Source organism: Varanus komodoensis, unplaced genomic scaffold (genome assembly GCF_004798865.1).
Source record: "Varanus komodoensis strain SLA01 unplaced genomic scaffold, ASM479886v1 scaffold15, whole genome shotgun sequence".
NCBI classification, from domain to species: domain Eukaryota; kingdom Metazoa; phylum Chordata; class Lepidosauria; order Squamata; family Varanidae; genus Varanus; species Varanus komodoensis.
The window spans coordinates 12,468,773-12,476,509 of record NW_025335440.1 but is presented as its reverse complement, the minus strand read 5'-3'; the positions used below and the strand labels follow the sequence as shown (position 1 = coordinate 12,476,509).

General features: G+C 46.0%; 1 long non-coding RNA gene across 1 annotated transcript; it reads right to left on the bottom strand.

Moving 5' to 3' along the window:
- Positions 1-1,339: 1,339 nt before the first annotated feature.
- On the bottom strand, positions 1,340-6,826 carry LOC123020692. The gene is made up of 3 exons (XR_006414186.1): positions 6,753-6,826; positions 1,953-1,994; positions 1,340-1,431 (listed from the first exon to the last, which is right to left on the bottom strand). It is a non-coding gene; the product is annotated as an uncharacterized LOC123020692 (long non-coding RNA).
- Positions 6,827-7,737: the final 911 nt, after the last annotated feature.

The window sequence follows — 7,737 nt, the reverse complement described above, 5'->3', positions numbered from 1 at the left end:
ATCCATCTGATTTGGGGGTGAGGGTTCCCCACATTGCAGCCATTCAGTGGGAACTTCTCTCTATTTAATATTTTCTGGGGGCTGGAGGGGCTGCCCTGGAAGGAGGGGGCAGGGAAGTCCACTTCACAAGCACAATTAATCCAAACTAAATCCTGATCCCATGGTATGGCTGCAATCAATGCACATTTACCTGGGAGTAAGCACCCCTTAAACTTGATCGCACTTCTGAACAAACATTTATATGGCCTTTAATCCTAAAAACACTTAATTGTAAGTGAGTCTGCAGTGCCATAAACACTGGGGAGTAAGCCCCATTGAAAAAAAGAGCTTACTTCTGAGTAGAGATGCCTAGGATTGCCTGGCACCCTTACATTCAGTTGGATTTGAGTAGATTCATCTAGGATTGTCACACCTCTACAAATCTATGCATATTGGTTAAGAATAAGTTCTCATGTAGTAAATGGGCCTTACTTCTGAGTAAACTTGAATAAACTGTTCTATTCTAACGATATTTGACGTTTCACTGAAAGAAGTATCTTATTGCAGAGTAAATGCATTTAAGATGTGGTATAAGAAATGGAAAATGGGAATCTACAGAGGGTAAAAAAAAGATGTGAAGACAATCCCCTTGTGGTCCTTATCCCCTGGTGATAAAATCTCTGCATGTTTGAATGCTGGGTGTTCCTGAAAAAAATGCATTCATGCTTATTTTCATAGTTTTTAGCAGAAAGTTAGGTAGACGATCATAACAAATGTGTAAATCAACCAAAATGGCTGTTGATTTAAACTGAGCACACTTTTAAGCTGGAATATCACACAGTCTCAAACACAATTCCAGCCTCATTGTGTTCATGCTTACTGAGAAACTAAGGCCCACTGAATTAGATGGGTATACTGTTATGTAACTGCTCAGGGTTGGTTCTATGGGGCTTGCTCTGGATAAACAAACAAGAATTGGATCAGCCGGTGAGAATAAGGTGCAATGAAATCAGCGGAGCAATTTGAATGAAAATGGGCCCAATCCATCACTGCAAAGTTCTTCCTAACAAGCACAAGGGGCTAAGGAATTGCAGATGTTTTACTCTGTAAGGCAAAATGCGCAAAGCAAGCCTTTGTAGGCCTGATATCAGAGTACCTCAGTGCAGAAAAAGTAGCTGCATTATAGATGCCATCATAACCTTGCACTCACCTAAGCAGTACTAGCAGAAGAGCGATGGCAGAAGGTTGAGGCAGACTTGTGTGATTCCAAAGGCAAATAAACTCAGAAATCATAGGGACATAATTTATGTAGATCATTTGACATTTTTGTCCCCCTTCCCTTTCATTAACTCTTGTTGCAGTGTGCATTCAGTTTTGGGGTAGCCCCCCTTCCTGTTTACTTCCTTTGTGCACCATTGGAAATGGAGGCAGCTGAACTTCTGTTCTTTGCACCTGGTTAGAGAAATCAGACAAGGTTATTCTGTCAAGCTGCCTGCCTTACGCTTTCCTTGTTGAGCCACCAAAGGCCAGTTTGATTGCTTCATGGGGAAACTAGTCTATCATCACCTGTTACAAGTCGGGGAATTTGGATGACATAACACTCCATCTCCATCTCCCCTCCATCACTGGACTTGAAAGGCCCCTGGTCCAGGAATGTTCCTCTGACTCCCCCGCAACGTGCAACCTCAGCCTCGTAACCCCCACCCTACCGGGCAGGTGCCCACATCTTTAAGGTCACAAATCCTTGAAAGAGCTTGAGCTGCCGTCATTTCCCTGCTATCTGGCTCCAAGTTCAATACTATTGGTGACATTTTAATTTTCTCTGCTCTCAAGCCGAGGAGCTTTGCACATCGCAGGGACAAGGGACAAAGCAGGCGAGGGTCACAGTGGCCGGTTCTGTCAGCCCATCCCGAGGTCTCTGATTGACATATGTCTCTATCCCAACCCCAGCAGTTATCAACACCAGAACTTACTTGAGCCTTTCGTAGGGTCGTGCCTGTGTATCTGACAAGTCCCTGATGGAGGAGAGGGCAGGAGGTTAGAGATGAAATGGAATTGTTCAATCCTTCCCCTCTATATACGAATGTCATTTTAAGATAACCAGGCAGTCTTCTTCCTCTATTTCTTGCTTGCTCAGTCTAGCTTTTCTTTCCTTCCTGATACCTCCTTTGTTTCCCTGATCACCTTACCTCTTGTTAGGCCATATTTAGAAGAATTTCTTTTCCATCCTCCCACCTGCACCCATCCAAGGCAGCCCTGCTTAGAAGATCCGATCTGGGTGAGTGCCACTGGCCACAGGTGCCCCACACTGAATTAAACTGTTTAGGGTCACCTTTTTCTAATATACTTCCTTCAGCTGGAGAATTTTCTCTCCTCCCCCTGCCCCTCAGTACCAGCCAGCTTCTGTATAGGCAGAGTGATATATTTATTAATTCATATATATATGAATAATTCAGTGGCAGAAAGATCCTAAGCAGGTTTACTCAAGTTAAGTCTGGTTTTGTTCTGAACAGCCTTAATCTTGGAGGGGAGAGGTCTACCAAGAGAAAACTCAGTCAGTAGGAGGTAAGGTGGTGATATTAATATGGTGATTGAAAAAACATATAAAGCCTATTTCTATAATTACTATCCCGACTAAGCCAATTCCATTTATCTTCTCAGCTGAATATCTCTAGTTTTGTTTCAGAAAAAAATTAATTAGGCCTCATGGTTTCCTTTACTGCCTGGTTTTACAAAAAATGATGTCTATGTTATTAAGCCAGGAAACCTGGATAAAAATGACCTGATGGGTACACCTGTTGTTAAAACTGGGCATGATTTGCCACATTTAAGTACTTTTTGCCTACGATCCTACATCCAGTTACTTGAGAGTAGGTCCCCTTGAACTGAGCAGAATTTCCTTTGGAATAAACAGGCATGCAATTGTTCTGCTTTGGTAACACAACCATTGACATGAATGGAACTTAAAACTGGTCTGGCTGGATCCTGTTGTCGTTTTGATTTCCTCTGAATTATTTGTCTACAGGGTAGTGGTAGTAAGCCCAAGAACTTTGTAAAATGATACAAAGGATGCTTCAGGCCAGTTCACCAACTAGTTACACTCAAGGGGCTGGATTTAGCCCTGTTTAGTTTCAGCAATTTCAGTGGAAATAAATTGCTCACTCGTTTTGGCCAGTTTAACCCTGTTATGACTTATACCAGGATTTGAGCTGTAAAATCTTGTTACACCTGAGAGTTCCCTGACTACGGTTTAACAAGGCTGTGGATTTCACTGATAGTCCTAATTTTGAATTCCTAATTTGCATGGGCACCGTGAACCAAAGCTATCTGAACACTTAGGGCAAGAGACAGGGAATGGCCAGTGATAATATTTTTACTAAGCCAGATAGATAGATAAATAAATAAGCAGACAAATGGTGCCCCCTTAAAGTTAGAGGCTGGTTAGTAGCAGAGTGGGATAACCCAGTCAGTGCAGAGGCTTTGGCCTTGCAGAGCCAGCGTGTGCTGTCGATATTCTGAGCCGAGGCTGGGGTCGATACTGTAAGTTTCCCTTGGCAGGGAGAAGAACTTATCAATAGGGATTACGATCAAGTGTGTGGCAAAGTAATAAGGATGACTCTGTTGGAGCATTTGGTCATATTCGTTTCATGTATTCAGCTGGACAGCTTCACTTGCTGCAGTAGAGTTCTTTTTGGAAACCACTGCCGTTCGTTTACACTAAATTTCCTTTTGTGGTTGCATTTCCAGGAAAAAATAACCCATGGCATAAAGAGCCAAATTGTTCTTCTTACATAGTTTTTTTTAAAAAAACACTGGGGGGGGGGTTGTCCCATTAATGGCCCTACTTTGCCCATCATGAAAATATAAGAACAGATCACATTCACTTGTCTTTTTGTATGAGGAGGGGAATGATCCGATCTTGGGTGAATTCCTGTATAAACCGCATTCAACACACTTACCTTGAGTAGTGTAAACCAGGCTTGAAAAGCCACTCTTTGAATATGCACTGTAAAAGTTTAACAGCAGTTACAGCCAAGGGTTCAAAATTGCAAAGTTAAATATTTGTTTTTAATTTTCTGGCTCAGAAATTTTAACTACCAGGCAAGGTTCCTCCTGCGGATGCTCTAATGGGCTTGCATAAATAGTTGTGTTATTACCACTTGTCTGTTAAAACAACATTTGCTTCGCATCCTGACACATCGTATTTAAAATCCTGGCAGCCAAGAGAAATCTCTCATCTAATGGGGGGGGGGTGTGATTGAAATGAACTTGCTTCCATGTTGCAGGGAGAGAAGAAAGCCGCATTGAACGATTTATATAGTCTGTCTGAAAAATTAACAAAACATAGCGCTTCTATTAGTTTTTAATTAGATTGTGTGGTTTTCAGCATGTTTAAAGGACAAGACTGTGTGCCTACAGAGAAAGAGTTCAGCAGAAAACTGTTTGATTAAATATATTTACTATGGGGAGAGTTCCTGACCAATTCAAATGGGAGGGAGGAGGGGGAGGGGTTCCATTCCACTAAATTCAGTGGGCTGTCAATAACACAGAAAAAGGCCAACATGACTTTTAAACAGTGTTCCATTTTAAAATGCAGGAGCTGAATGTCCAATTGGAAGAAATAACAAAGAAATTGTTTTATTTTCACTGGGATTTTTCCATGAGTATTCCTCCTAAGAAAATGATGACTCCTTCCTTAATACTTAAGCCATTTCTTTAAATTTCAGAAAGAACTGGGTGTATATAAGAGGCAGAACAAGTAGATAGTTGATTTTTATGGAGCTATTTTCTGGTTTGAGATTATATGCAGAAGGAATGTGGGTACTGCACACTCAACACCTGCTCCAGCCATGGGAAGTTCTCCTGTGGAAGGCCTTTTGCAATGACTGGGGTATGTGCCAAAGCACAAGAAGGAACTTGGAAGGAAAACTTCCCACTGGATCTTACTCCATCAGTAGAAAAACTCCCATCCAATTGTAGTGAATTGGCTCTACATGATGATTCACTCACTGCATGTAAATATTATATTAGCAATAAATTCATTCACTGGGTAGACAACAAACTAGAATTAATTGAATTTTTATACCTCCTAATAGCCAAATCCCTCTGGATGTTTCATAGCAACTATAGTAAAAGTTTCTATGAAAAGGAATCAGTTCCTCAAGAAACCTAACTTTTTAGGTTTCCCGCCTCTTCCAACACGCCATCCTAAGACTGTAATCAGGGCAGACCCCATGGCTTTAACACAAGGCTAGCTCCCCCCCCCCCCATTTTGCATAACATCAAGCTTGAGTAAGAGCTTTGGAAAAAAGCCTTGCTCACTGTTTTGTTACATTTCTGGTTGGTTGTAATAAAGGTACTGCTTTTTACATATTTTGGCATTTTCTTTTGACAAGCACAACCAGATGTTTGTTTGGTTGGTTTTTTTTAAGGCTGAAATTCTTACTAGTAAGTAAAGTCAATTGCATTCAATGGAACTTCCTACAGAGTAAAAATGCTTTGGATTTTGCCGTTCAACTCCCTACCCGTCCAACTTTTGGAAGCTTTCTTTTTGCTTTGTGTTTCTGCATTGACCTCCATTTGACCTGCAGAAGTAACTTTCTGTGACTTAAAAAAAAAAGTTCAATATATTCTTGCATGCAACTTCAAAGTGCAGCATTTTGAAGGTAGTTCAAGCCTATAAAACAGCCTGCCTTAGTTAAGTCTTTTTGCCTGGGGTCGCATGTTTGCGGGCCATCCCATTTCATTGAGTGAGACATTTCTGTATTGCTGATTTTGTTTTTTCGTCTTTTGAAGCAGAAAAACTCGCTTGCATTCAGCAGTAAGGTCTTTTCTCTGCTGCTTTTCTCTTCAGTCTGGTTCCATCAAATGATTTCTCGCACAACACGTGAGCACATGCCCCTCAGCTGAAGAAAAGCTCTCGATATATTAAGGTATGCGTGCCTGGTAGAAAGGAGCCTGGCTGGACCCTGTCCTGGGATAATCGGGCAGAGGCAAATATTCCACCTGCTGGTGCACCTGCCAGACCGACAGCCAGAACCAGGATAAGCCACAACGCTTGGCTAACGAGATGTCTGCTTTCCAAGCAGTGTGTGCAAGAAACCCATCCCCACTGCCCAAGCCTGCAGGTATCCCACTGCCCATCAGCCAGTGCACTGCATTAGCAAAGCAGGCTTCCGGGTGAAGTCCCAGTACTTTTTTTTTTTTTCCCCCAAATGTGATTGCGGTTCTGGCTCTTAGGTCCAAAGTAGTGTATTATTGATGCAGTCTGATGTATCTTTCTGTAGATATATATATTCACAGGTTGCCTGGTGAACTGGGCTTTGATTCTTTTATTTGGCTTTCAGCAGTTTCTATTTAGCTTTTTTAGTGTATGTATCTCAGCCGTAATTTTTCAGGAAAATATACATTCACGATTCATTTTACACAGCAGGGAGGAAGATTATTTTCTTACCATTCCAGGAGTAACAGAAAGTAATGGGCCTGACAGAGACAGTAGAAAAACTGCAGTGCCTTACTGTCCTTATTTCTAATGGAATTAGCACTCCTTTTCTTAGATACGTGTATACACACTTGGTGGGGGTGAAACCCTGTCTGCGTTCTCCCAGGCATCACAATGACCGTGGGGCAGGAGGAAGAGAAATGCCGATTTCCCCCTCTCCCCAAACGGCTCTCGCAAGATAATAGTCTAGGGAAGCGAAATAAACATCCAGCGCTGCTGAGCTGCTCGCCGTGTCGCCCTCCCCGTCCTCTCCCGGGCTCGCCCCTTTCACCTGTTCCAGCGCCCAGCGAACTATTAGCCGAGGCTATTGATCGCCCTTCGCGAGGGCGCCTCCGCCCATTCATGCGGCCGGGCGTAATGAATTCGTCCGCTTAAAAACATTACAAGGAATATGGGAGATTGACTGAGAAAGGAAGTGACACTTGACCCCTTTCGAGTCCTGCACCCCCGAGGAGAGAGACTGCTTTCAAAATACGAGTCGGCCCTGCTGGGAGGCTGGAAGCGCCTTCCCCGCCCCCGCCCCCGAAGCTGGTGCGGCGGCGAAGCGCAGCAACCGGGAGGCGCCCGCAAGCCCGTGCGGTGAGAAGCCAGGCACGCGGGGGGGGGGCGTGGGCCCCAGTTGGCCAGGATCGCGGGCGAGCCCGTTCTCCGTGGATGCCGCTGGTGGCAAGCCCCCCGGAGCGGGCAAAGGCCCCCGAGGGAACTCCGAGGCGTCCCGGAGCGCCGCGACCGCTGCCCAGGTAAAAGCGCGCGGGCCGTTTCGGCGGCGCCGGCGCTGAGGCGGACGCTGCTGCTGCTGAAAGGGCCCCGGCGGCGGCGGAGGCGCGGCTTTGCTCCCGCCGCCGCCGCGGTCCAGGCCGCCTCCGTGAGGCGCGAGGACCGCGCACCGGCGCGCATCTGGCTCCTGCGCGGCACCGCGTCCCGCCGGAGTTGCAAAGAGAGCGCAGTGCCGCGGGGGTGCGACCCCCCAGTTGGTCTCGCAGATAAGGCGCGTCTCGCCCACCCCCCGCTCCTTTGGCGCGGGAGCAGCCGAGGCGCGCGGGATCCCGTTTTGCAGGGCGGCCGGGCGGGCAAGCGCTCTCGGGTTCGGAGACCGCCGGGAGCGGAGGGAGCTTTCCCGCGGAGCGACCATGGCGCCGCCTTGCCCGCCCCTTCGGGGAAGTGGCTCCCCTGCCCCTAGCGGGGAGCCCGAGGCAAGGCCCCGCCCCGCGCTCCTGCTCGTGGGGGAGGCACCCCCGACGCCCCGCGCCGCTGCC